This window comes from Balaenoptera ricei, chromosome 4 (genome assembly GCF_028023285.1).
Source record: "Balaenoptera ricei isolate mBalRic1 chromosome 4, mBalRic1.hap2, whole genome shotgun sequence".
Classification (NCBI taxonomy): domain Eukaryota; kingdom Metazoa; phylum Chordata; class Mammalia; order Artiodactyla; family Balaenopteridae; genus Balaenoptera; species Balaenoptera ricei.
Genome location: NC_082642.1, coordinates 79,073,037 through 79,086,714, shown reverse-complemented (window position 1 = coordinate 79,086,714; position 13,678 = coordinate 79,073,037). Strand labels below are relative to the sequence as shown.

The window sequence follows — 13,678 nt, the reverse complement described above, 5'->3', positions numbered from 1 at the left end:
GGGAAGTTTATAGCAATACAAGCCTACCTCAAGAAACAGGAAACATCTCGAATAAACAACCTAACCTTGCACCTAAAGCAATTAGAGAAAGAAGAACAAAAAAACCCCAAAGCCAGCAGAAGGAAAGAAATTATAAAGATCAGGTCAGAAATAAATGAAAAAGAAATGAAGGAAACAATAGCAAAAATCAATGAAACTAAAAGCTGGTTCTTTGAGAAGATAAACAAAATTGATAAACCATTAGCCAGACTCATCAAGAGAAAAAGGGAGAAGACTCAGATCAATAGAATTAGAAATGAAAAAGGAGAAATAACCACTGACACTGCAGAAATACAAAAGATCATGAGAGATTACTACAAGCAACTCTATGCCAATAAAATGGACAACCTGGAAGAAATGGACAGATTCTTAGAAATGCACAACCTGCTGAGACTGAACCAGGAAGAAATAGAAAACATGAACAGACCAATCACAAGCACTGAAATTGAAACTGTGATTAAAAACCTTCCAACAAACAAAAGCCCAGGACCAGATGGCTTCACAGGTGAATTCTATCAAACATTTAGAGAAGAGCTAACACCTATCCTTCTCAAACTCTTCCAAAATATTGCAGAGGGAGGAACACTCCCAAACTCATTCTACGAGGCCACCATCACCCTGATACCAAAACCAGACAAAGATGTCACAAAGAAAGAAAACTACAGGCCAATATCACTGATGAACATAGATGCAAAAATCCTCAACAAAATACTCACAAACAGAATCCAACAGCACATTAAAAGGATCATACACCATGATCAAGTGGGGTTTATCCCAGGAATGCAAGGATTCTTCAATATACGCAAATCAATCAATGTGATACACCATATTAACAAATTGAAGGAGAAAAACCATATGATCATCTCAATAGATGCAGAGAAAGCTTTTGACAAAATTCAACACCCATTTATGATAAAAGCCCTGCAGAAAGTAGGCATAGAGGGAACTTTCCTCAACATAATAAAGGCCATATATGACAAACCCACAGCCAACATTGTCCTCAATTGTGAAAAACTGAAACCATTTCCACTAAGATCAGGAACAAGACAAGGTTGCCCACTCTCACCACTATTATTCAACATAGTTTTGGAAGTGTTAGCCACAGCAATCAGAGAAGACAAAGAAATAAAAGGAATCCAAATCGGAAAAGAAGAAGTAAAGCTGTCACTATTTGCAGATGACATGATACTATACATAGAGAATCCTAAAGAGGCTACCAGAAAACTCCTAGAGCTAATCAATGAATTTGGTAAAGTAGCAGGATACAAAATTAATGCACAGAAGTCGCTTGCATTTCTATACACTAATGACGAAAAATCTGAAAGTGAAATTAAGAAAACACTCCCGTTTACCATTGCAACAAAAAGAATAAGATATCTAGGAATAAACCTACCTAAGGAGACAAAAGACCTGTATGCAGAAAATTATAAGACACTGATGAAAGAAATTAAAGATGATACAAATAGATGGAGAGATATACCATGTTCCTGGATTGGAAGAATCAACATTGTGAAAATGACTCTACTACCCAAAGCAATCTATAGATTCAATGCAATCCCTATCAAACTACCACTGGCATTTTTCACAGAACTAGAACAAAAAGTTTCCCTATTTGTATGGAAACACAAAAGACCCCGAATAGCCAAAGCAATCTTGAGAACGAAAAATGGAGCTGGGGGAATCAGGCTCCCTGACTTCAGACTATACTACAAAGCTTCAGTAATCAAGACAGTTTGGTACTGGCACAAAAACAGAAATATAGATCAATGGAACAGGATAGAAAGCCCAGAGATAAACCCACACACATATGGTCACCTTATCTTTGATAAAGGAGGCAAGCATATACAGTGGAGAAAAGACAGCCTCTTCAATAAGTGGTGCTGGGAAAATTGGACAGATACATGTAAAAGTATGAAATTAGAACACTCCCTGACACCATGCACAAAAATAAACTCCAAATGGATTAAAGACCTAAGTGTAAGGCCAGACACTATCAAACTCTTAGAGGAAAACATAGGCAGAACACTCTATGACATACATCACAGCAAGATTCTTTTTGACCCAGCTCCCAGAGAAATGGAAATAAGAACACAAATAAACAAATGGGACCTAATGAAACTTAAAAGCTTTTGCACAGCAAAGGAAACCATAAACAAGACCAAAAGACAACCCTTAGAAAGGGAGAAAATATTTGCAAATGAAGCAACTGACAAAGGATTAATCTCCAAGATTTACAAGCAGCTCATGCAGCTCAATAACAAAAAAACGAACAACCCAATCCAAAAATGGGCAGAAGACCTAAATAGACATTTCTCCAAAGAAGATATACAGATGGCCTACAGACACATGAAAGAATGCTCAACATCATTAATCATTAGAGAAATGCAAATCAAAACTACAATGAGATATCATCTCACACCGATCAGAATGGCCATCATCAAAAAATCTAGAAACAATAAATGCTGGAGAGGGTGTGGAGGAAAGGGAACACTCTTGCACTGTTGGTGGGAATGTAAATTGATACAGCCACTATGGAGAACAGTATGGAGGTTCCTTAAAAAACTACAAATAGAACTACCATACGACCCAGCAATCCCACTACTGGGCATATACCCTGAGAAAACCATAGGTCAAAAAGTGTCATGTACCACAATGTTCATTGCAGCTCTATTTACAATAGCCAGGACCTGGAAGCAACCTAAATGTCCATCGACAGACGAATGGATAAAGAAGATGTGGCACATATATACAATGGAATATTACTCAGCCATAAAAAGAAATGAAATGGAGGTATTTGTAATGAGGTGGATGGAGTTAGAGTCTGTCATACAGAGTGAAGTAAGTCAGAAAGAGAAAAACAAATACAGTATGCTAACACATATATACGGAATCCAAGAAAAAAAAAAAAAAAGGCCATGAAGAACCTAGTGGCAAGACGGGAATAAAGACACAGACCTACTAGAGAATGGACTTGAGGATATGGGGAGGGGGTGGGGTGAGATGTGACAGGGTAAGAGAGTGTCATGGACATATATACACTACCAAATGTAAAATAGATAGCTAGTGGGAAGCAGCCGCATAGCACAGGGAGATCAGCTCGGTGCTTTGTGACCACCTAGAGGGGTGGGATGGGGAGGGTGGGAGGGAGGGAGATGCAAGAGGGAAGAGAAATGGGAACATACTGTATATGTATAACTGATTCACTTTGTTATAAAGCAGAAGCTAACACACTATTGTAAGGCAATTATACTTCAATAAAGATGTTTAAAAAAAAAAAAAGAAAATGCTTGCTAACTGATGACCAAATGTTACCTAAGCTTGTCTCCTTCTCCCAAGCCTCTGACCCACCCTCAGCCCAAGCCAGCATATAACCTCTCCTTAATGATGTTTCCTGAGAATCAGCTGACATCAAGGAAAGACATTTCCTGATCACTGTCTGATTCTGCCATCTATTCCCCCATATCTGGTTCTTTCTAGCCTTGTTTACCTGCCCCTATAAAAGAAATTTCCGTTCTGCCTGATCTTGAGACACTTGCAGATCCTTTGGTCAAATTGTTCTCCCTATGGAATAGCCTCTTCCCCTCTATTGTAATACCTCCCTCCCCTTATTGCAATAATTCTTTTGAATGAAGTCTTCTTCTTACCTAAGTCCAGATTTGTTTTTCTTTGATAGACAACATATTCTATTAATTCAGACTGGGGGTTAGGGTCTAACTAAAATCATTCAGCACATCAACAAACATGCCACTTGTTTAATACAACTGTAGACTCAGAAGATCTTAACCTTCAAAAGGTCTAAAAATCAACCAATCCAACCTCTCACCCATGGCAGGAATCCCTCTGCAGCAGCTCTGAGAGACAGACACCCTGCCCCTCACGGCACGCCTCTGATAATGGGTAATGTTAGAAAATTCTCATACTAAGCCAACATCTCCATCTACATAGCAGTTACCCACAGGTACCAGTTCTGTCCTCTGAACTACTAAGAATGCCTCTACTTCCAAATCAGCACCCTTCAGATGTCTGAAGGCAACTGCATGTCAGCTTCTTCACATCAGCATAAAGAGGTACCTGGCATGCTGAGATCTTCTACCATGCCTGTGCAAAAACAAAGATCAAATCATGTCCTCTGGTTGCTTTTTGTTAAATCAATTGAGGCATGGAAATCACATCTGGATATAATGTGCATCTAAGTCCTACTAAGACAAATACTCTAAGGAAAGAGGCAGCATACAATCATCAAGGGCTACCAGTTTGTTGTTCATGAGGAATTGCACCTTTGCAGGAGTTAAGGGTGAGACATAAAAAGGCAGATGACTCCCTGACTTCAGAGTATACTACAAAGTTTCAGTAATCAAAACAGTATGGTACTGGCACAAAAAGAGACACACAGATCAATGGAACAGAACAGAGAGCTCAAAAATAAACCCACATATTTATGGTCAATAATCTACAACAAAGGATGCAAGAATATATGCTGGAGAAAAGACAAAGTGGTGCTAGGAAAACTGGACAGCTACATGTAAAAGAATGAAATTAGAACATTCTCTAACACCGTACACAAATTAAACTCAAAATGGATTAAAGACCTAAATGTAAGACCCAAACCCATAAAACTCCTAGAGGAAGACATAGGCAGAACACTCTTTGACATAAATTGTAGCAATATTTTTTTGGATCTGTCTCCTAGAGTAATGGAAATAAAAGCAAAAGTAAACAAATGGGACCTAATTAAACTTAAAAGCTTTTGCACAGTGAAGGAAACCATCAACAAAATGAAAGACAATCTACTGAAGGGGAGAAAATATTTGCAAATGATATGACTGATAAGGGTTAATATCCAAAATAAATAAACAGCTCATATAACTCAACATCAAAAACAAACAACCCAATTAAAAAATGGTCAGAAGACCTGAAGAGACATTTTTCCAAAGAGAAAATGCAGATGGCCAATAGGCACATGAAAAGATGCTCAACACTGCTAACTAACTATGAGGAAAATGCAAATCAAAACCACAATGAGATATCACCTCACACCTGTCAGAATGGCTATTATCAAAAAGAACACAAATAATAAATGTTGGTGAATATGTAGAGAAAAGGGAAACCTCGTACACTGTTGGTGGGAATGTAAATTGGTGCAGTCACTGTGGAAAACAGTATGGAGGTTTCTCATTAAAGTAAAAATAGAATTACCATATGACCCAGAAATTCCACTCCTGAGTATATATCCAAAAAACCCCCCACAACACGAATTTGAAAAGATACATGCACCCCAATGTTCATAGTACTATAATTTACAGTTGCCAAGAAACAATTGGAAGCAACCTAAGTGTCCATCAACAGATGTATGGATAAAGAAGATGTATAAACATACAATGGAATACTATTCAGCCATAAAAAAGAATGAAAATTTGCTACTTGCAGCAACATGGATGGACTTGGAGGGTATTATACTAAGTGAAATAAGTCAGACAGAGAAAGACAAATACTGTATGACATCACTTATATGTGGACTCTAAAAAACACAACAAACTAGTGAATATAACAAAAAAGAAACAGACTCACAGATATAGAGAACAAACTAGTGGTTACCACTGGGGAGAGGGAAAGGGGGAGAGGCAATATAAGGGTAGGGAAAGTGGGAGGTACAAACTATTACATATAAGATAAGCTATAAGGATACAATGTACAACAGAGGGAACATAGCCAATATTTTATAATAACTATACATGGAGTATAACCTTTAAAAATTGTGAATCACTATATTGTACACCAACTACACTTCAGTTAAATAAAAAAAGGCAAATGAATCTTTACTTAAGCCAACATCACACAACATCTAGAAAATGTTGCATCTATCTCTCAGTGCTTTCTCCTTTTGTGTTCCCTTGACTTTTGTGAAATTATCAACCAGCCATTCTTGGGCTGGTCAGTTGAGACACTGCAGCCAGCTTTTCTGTTGCTATGGAAACAGTGGCTCTATGGGGCTTTTTCCCTCAAAAAAACCCCAAACCCTCCCACTCCATAATTCAATAAAAATCATAAGCAAGTACAGTCAACTACATTCCTGACATGAGTGGCAAAACTGGGAACCAGCTATAAAAATTTTGCCTCACCGGAACACTTGGGAAAAAAAGAATCAGCTCTAAATTCTGGTATTAAACTTGAATATTTGAGAAGCTATGCACCAATTTCTGGAAAGCTTGGCTATTAAGTCCACCAGTTCAGTCACCATTAACTTTTAAGTGTGCTGAGAGCAAGAACTATATATATATATATATATATATATTTTTTTTTTTTTTAGGATATAAAATACAGTTTATTGAGTGAACAATTTACATCAGAGAAATAATAGAATGCATGTATTCCCCGTAACTCTTATAATCTCACAATTTAGGTTGTGCATAGTCGACCTCTAAGTGCCTGGCCTATGTGCAGTAGAGAGGGGCCCTTTGCTACTGATAAGGCTGTACATATTTATAGTGTGTAGGTTAGGTAGGAATGATCTATGCAACTATGCAATACTGGAAGTTCCCAACATGAGGAAATGGTTTCACTAGAATATGGAGCTCCCAGAGTCCAGGGGTTGATATCAGCCTCTTCTTCCATGGAACTAACTTAGACTTACTGAGAAGTTCCTTGCTAAGCTACTACAAAGAATTTCCAAGAGCACTGGGAGATCTCACTGGTAGACAACTGGAGAAATTTTCTTTTTCCATTTTCTTTTTTTGTAAATACCTTTATTGGAGTATAATTACTTTACAATGTTGTGTTAGTTTCTGCTCTATAACAAAATGTATCAGCTATACATATACATATATTCCCCTATCCCCTCCCTCTTGCAGCTCCCTCCCACCCTCCCTATCCCACCCCTCTAGGTGGTCACAAAGCACTGAGCTGATCTCCCTGTGCTATGCAGCTGCTCCCCACTAGCTATCTGTTTTACATTGGGCAGTGTATATATGTCAATGCCACTCTGTCACTCCGTCCCAGCTTACCCTTTCCCCACCCCATGTCCTCAAGTCCGTTCTCTACATCTGTGTCTTTATTCCTGTCCTGCTCCTAGGTTCTTCAGAACCTTTTTTTCTTTTTAGATTCCATATATATGTGTTAGCATATGGTATTTGTTTTTCTCTTTCTGACTTACTTCACTCTGTATGACAGACTCTAGGTCACTACAAATAACTCAATTTCATTTCTTTTTATGGCTGAATAATATTCCATTGTATATATGTGCCACATCTTCTTTATCCATTTATCTGTTGATGGACACTTAGGTTGTTTCCATGTCCTGGCTATTGTAAACAGTGCTGCAATGAACATTGTGGTATATGACTCTTTTTGAATTATGGTTTGCTCAGGGTATATGCCCAGTAGTGGGATTGCTGGGTCGTATGGTAGTTCTATTTTTAGTTTTTTAAGGAACCTCCATACTGTTCTCCATAGTGGCTGTATCAGTTTACATTCCCACCAACAGTGCAAGAGGGTTCCCTTTTCTCCACACCTTCTCCAGCATTTATTATTGTAGATTTTTTGATGATGGCCATTCTGACTGGTGTGAGGTGATACCTCACTGTGGTTTTGATTTGCAAATCTCTAATGATTAGTGATGTTGAGCATCCTTTCATGTGTTTGTTGGCAATCTATATATCTTCTTTGGAGAAATGTCTATTTAGGTCTTCTGCTCATTTTTGGACTGGGTTGTTCATTTTTTTGATATTGAGCTGCATGAGCTGTTTATGTATTTTGGAGATTAATCCTTTGTCCGTTGCTTCATTTGCAAATATTTTTTCCCATTCTGAGGGTTGTGTTTTCATCTTGTTTATGGTTTCTTTTGCTGTGCAAAAGGTTTCAAATTTCATTAGATCCCATTTGTTTATTTTTGTTTTTATTTCCATTTCTCTAGGAGGTGGGTCAAAAGGATCTTGCTGTGATTTATGTCATAGAGTGTTCTGCCTATGTTTCCCTCTAAGAGTTTTACAGTGTCTGGCCTTACATTTAGGTCTTTAATCCGTTTTGAGTTTATTTTTGTATATGGTGTTAGGGAGTGTTCTAATTTCATTCTTTTACAGGTAGCTGTCCAGTTTTCCCAGAACCACTTATTGAAGAGGCTGTCTTTTCTCCATTGTATATTCTTGTCTGCTTTATCAAAGATAAGGTGACCATAGTTGCGTGGGTTTGTCTCTGGGATTTCAATCCTGTTCCATTGATCTATATTTCTGTTTTTGGGCCGGTACCATACTGTCTTGATTACTGTAGCTTTGTAGTGTAGTCCAAAGTCAGGGAGCCTGATTGCTCCAACTCCATTTTTCTTTCTCAAGATTGCTTTGGCTATTCGGGGTCTTTTGTGTTTCCATACAAATTGTGAAATTTTTTGGAAGAGTTTGAGAAGGACAGGTGTTAGCTCTTCTCTAAATGTTTGACAGCATTCACCTGTGAAACCATCTGGTCCTGGCTTTTGTTTGTTGGAAGATTTTTAATCACAGTTTCAATTTCAGTGCTTGGGACTGGTCTGTTTATATTTTCTATTTCTTCCTGGTTCAGACTCAGAAGGTTGTACTTTTCTAAGAATTTGTCCATTTCTTCCATGTTGTCCATTTTATTGGCATATAGTTGCTTGTAGTAATCTCTCATGATCCTTTGTATTTCTGCAGTGTCAGTTGTTAGTTCTCCTCTTTCATTTCTAATTCTGTTGATTTGAATCTTCTCCCTTTCTTTCTTGTTGTCTGGCTAACGTTTTATCAATTTTGTTTATCTTCTCAAAGAACCAGCTTTTAGTTTTATTGATCTTTGTTATCATTTCCTTTATTTCTCTTTCATTTATTTCTGATCTGATCTTTATGATTTCTTTCCTTCTGCTAACTTGGGGTTTTTTTGGTTCTTTCTCTAATTGCTTTAGGTGTAAGGTTAGGTCGTTTATTTGAGACTTTTGTTTCATGAGGTAGGATTGTATTGCTATAAATTTCCCTCTTAGAACTGCTTTTGCTGCATCCCATAGGTTTTGCGTCATCGTGTTTTCATTGTCATTTGTTTCTAGGTATTTTTTTAATTTCCTCTTTGATTTCTTCAGTGATCTCTTGGTTATTTAGTAGTGGATTGTTTAGCCTCCATGTGTTTGTATTTTTTACAGTTTTTTCCTGTAATTGATATCTAGTCTCATAGCGTTGTGGTCAGAAAAGATACCTGATATGATTTCAATTTTCTTAAATTTACTTGTGACCCAATAAGTGATCTATCCTGGAGAATGTTCCATGAGCACTTGAGAAGAAAGTGTATTCTGTTGGTTTTGGATGGACTGTCCTATAAATATCAATTAAGTCCATCTTGTTTAATGTGTCATTTAAAGCTTGTTTTTCCTTATTTATTTTCATTTTGGATGATCTGTCCATTGGTGAAAGTGGGGTGTTAAAGTCCCCTACTATTGTAGTGTTATTGTTGATTTCCCCTGTTATGGCTGTTAGCATTTGCCTGATGTACTGAGGTGCTCCTATGTTGGGTGCATAAATATTTACAATTGTTATATCTTCTTCTTGGATTGATCCTTTGATCATTATGTAGTGTCCTTCTTTGTCTCCTGTAATAGTCTTTATTTTAAAGTCTATTTTGTCTGATATGAGAATTGCTACTCCAGGTTTCTTTTGATTTTCATTTTCATGGACTATCTTTTTCCATCCCCTCATTTTCAGTTTGTATGTGTCCCTAGGTCTGAAGTGAGTCTCTTGTAGACAGCATATATATATGGGTCTTGTTTTTGTATCCATTCAGCCAGTCTATGTCTTTTGGTTGGAGCATTTAATCCATTTACATTTAAGATAATTATCGATATGTATGTTCCTATTACCATTTTCTTCATTGTTTTGGGTTTGTTTTTGTAGGTCTTTTCCTTCTGCAAGAACTATATTTCACTGACCTTTGTTCCTCCAAGTCCTGGCACCTTAGAGGCTTGTTGAATATTTACTGAATTACCCAGAACTATTAGAAAGGCTTCCCACTATGCCACTCTCAGTACCTTCTCCCTAACTGGAAGAAGTCATTCTGAGAAGAACATTAACTGTACCCCTTACAGTGGATTCTACCAGCCAGAACACCTGGCCCCTCAGGCTTCCACAAACACAACAGCAGAGAAGGTTCCTCTAAAACAGGGGATGGCTCAGAGAGTGTAACCATGCTTTTGTGATCAAGAATAAGAGAAAACTGCTTTCTCTGATTATTATGCATGTAACAATGCCAACTTTGCCACACAAGTTCCTGGTTGGTGTTTCTACAGTAGTCAAGAAGTGCTGCATCATAGCTGAGACGTTTTTGTTGCTGCCTTCAACTAACCCTCTAAACTCCTTTAATCCACCTCAAACACTTCAGCACCTCCTATTTGGATCTATGCTAGGGAGTTTAGTGCAATAGACTTTAGGACAATTTCTATCTAAGGAAAATGCTTCTAATTTTCAAATTTCTAGTCATCTACGATCAAACACTGAAGAAATCCTAGGGAAGCATATGTGTCTTCCTACTTTTTTATTGAAGTTATCAGTTAGAGCCCATTAAGAAGAAATATTTTATACAAAAGATAAATATGATATACAAATTTTAAATGCTATAGATATATTATTACATATAAGTATTTCTAATCCAGAGCTTTCTGAAAAAATATCACAAATACAAAATGCTCATGGAGTCTGCCAGGCCCTGACATGGCAGCAGAGTAGGAGAGTGACTTCTACATGAGCCGCCTATCCCGAGCTAGCAGGACCTACAGAACACGGCTCCTGACTCCTCGGCACTTGAGTAGAGCTCTTCACAGGGCCAATATGCAGTAGAGTCACTGAACACTCTCTTCAGTTATTGGTCAACAGAGAATCTTTGGCTCAAATCAAGAACACTGCTGCTCTTTTGTGTTTCTTACACATGTCACTTTGGCAGTCACACTGTTCAACAGACACTCTTGGTGCTTCCATCTGTCAGTGCAACTTTGGGAAGAGGGACTGTAGCTCCAGGATGACAACCAGAATATATATGTAGATGCATATATATATGCACACATAAACACATACACACAAATATACATATCCAACTAGGGAAGGAACAGTGAGATGCTAAGCTTCACACTGATCTCACTTGGAGTATTGCTGATAGAGCTTAAACAGTCAGGAACTGACCATGCTGGGAATACAAGCCCAGAACAGCAATGATGCTTCATTTGTTCTTTCTCCAGTTATTCAGCAGAAACTTCTTTTTTCTCCTCACTTCCCATAAACAACTACGAAGTCCTACGGAATCTCTTCCATGTCTCTCTCATTCACGCAACAACTACTGAGTGACTGCATACTTTGTTCTACACTTAGATAGACAACAGGAAACAGAACTGCTATGGGCCCTGCCCTTAAGAGGCAGAGAGTCTAATGGGGGACACGTAAAAGCAAAGAGGCAATTTCAACACAGCCAGATAAGTGTGTTTGTAGGGACTAGTTCAGGTACTCTGAGAGCTCAAAAAAGGAAGGACACCTAACTCACAGTGTCAAAAAGGTTTGTGGGGAGAATAAAAAGGCTAAGACTTAAATCTATCTCACCTTCTCATTCTATTAACACAGCATAGGCTTAGGACCTTTTTTCTTCTAATTGGTCTTTCTGCCTCTAATCTCATGTTTGATGGAAACACTTATCCTTGAGATAAAAAGCAAACTTCACAGACTGGGGCTCTGTGATCTGGACTCCCATTTACTTCACCAGGCTTCTGCAAGATCCCATACTTAAGAAAAACAGAACTGCCTCCATTTCCTTGCTTACCCATGTCTGCCTGGAATACCTTTTGCCTTGTGTTTCCAGGCTAGATCAAGCTTTACCTCTACTGGGAAGCCTTCCTTGACCTCTTAGTTTGGGAGAGGCACCTGTTATGATATATATTTTAAAGTTATTCTACACACCATAAACAGTGCAATATTAAGTATGTGCTATTAAGTTTAGGCTTCAAGTCAGGGGTGGTCAGTGGCTCTAAACAAGAATCCACATTTCAGAAACTGCAGCTCACATGAATTTCCAAAGGCAGCTCCTAAAAGCTGTTCCTATATTGACCGACACCTAAGACTCTGCTCATTAGCTCAAAAGACAGCAGAAAAATGTTCCATTGGTGAAATCAATGTCTTATTAATCAGAATGGTAAATATTAGAAATGGACCCTCATTGCTAAAATAAAAGGTATTCATGATATGTCGACTGGATAAAATGTTTTCGCGATCTTAATTTAATAAACGTCTTTAAGTATGGTAGGATTTGCTTTCATTACAATCTAGTAACAAAGTTGTAGGGGAGCAGCTAACCATTTCTTAAGTTTCTTCACTGGACTCTCTACCATAAAGAATGTAAGAGTTGTACTAAAGGAGCTTAGTCATTTCAAAACCGGGCCTCTCCCCCACACTCCTGCAGCACCCTGTGCACCCTGCATGGCACGTGTCAAGTAGTCTGGTAACTGTCAGTGCAATCTGTCTACCTTTCCAATTAAATGCTGAGATCCTTGAGAACAGGGATTGTATTTTTAATCTCTGTAGTCTGCTTCTTAGCTCACTATCTAGTATAAAGAAATACTTGCTAAATGGACAATAGTATATAAGTAGCATAATAAAGGACAGATGAAAGGACATCTGACTAGGAGCTGGGAGACTTGTGTTTTAATACTAGTTTCAGTAACAGCTGAGTACTTGTGTTATAATTTACTGAGTACTTAATATGTGTCAAACACAGTGTTAGGCACTTAAATTGTTTCTCATTTAATCTTTAGGGCAATTCTGAGAGGAGCATCATCACTTTATAGAGGAGGAAACAGAGAGGCTGACTTACTCAAGGTTATTCAGATAAAGTAGATGAGTCAATCACTGAATCCAAAGCACGTGTTTTTAACCTCTATGGTAGAAGTGTGTCCTATGGAACATTTGAGAGAGGTAAAAAATTTCCCTCAGGATTCCAGTTTCCTCCTTTGTTTACTGAGTGCGACTAAGTGGTTGACGCCCTTTCCAGCTCCTCATGTTACAGTGTGATGGTTCTGAGCGGCAACAATCACCACTGTGGTCTCGCCTGCCCTTGCTGTCTTGACAAGAGTGAAAGAGGTTTTCACGTGCAGCACGTTATAGGGCTTTTCAGACAACATGTTTCGTTTCTATTCTTTTTTTCCTTTGAAAAGGGGATTCTGAAGGCAGAGAAAAGGGACCCATTTTTGGCACACCGCTTTGAAGCTAGAACCTGCTGTTAGTCAACAGAGCCAGCAAGGTGTTATTTTTGTTCTACAATCCTTCCCCAACACGGATGCTGGCTGAAATCATAAAAAAGGGTAAGGAAAGCACACCTACAACCAGGGACAAGTCAACTATCAGAGAAATAAAAATGGTAAAAGAAAACATAGCAAAAATGTCAATCTGTTTGCTATATTTCAACTGCACTGTTGCAGTTGGATAAAGAAAAGGATTTTAGTGGTTCTTTTGACATCATCTGAGAATTACTTGAAAGACAAACAACCTATCTGTGCCACAGAGGTTACATTCAAGGGTTGAAATGGCCTAGATAAGAGTTCTATCACACAAGTATTTATTGAGGTCTTACTTAGCTGGTATGTGCTGAAATGTTAATACCTCAGACCAGTTTTCTTTAGGAA

General features: G+C 38.1%; 1 protein-coding gene across 3 annotated transcripts in view; it reads right to left on the bottom strand.

Annotated features, from left to right (window-relative positions):
- VPS8 (VPS8 subunit of CORVET complex) overlaps positions 1-13,678 on the bottom strand; it is a 288,065-nt gene that overhangs the window by 43,505 nt on the left and 230,882 nt on the right. The window lies entirely within an intron of this gene.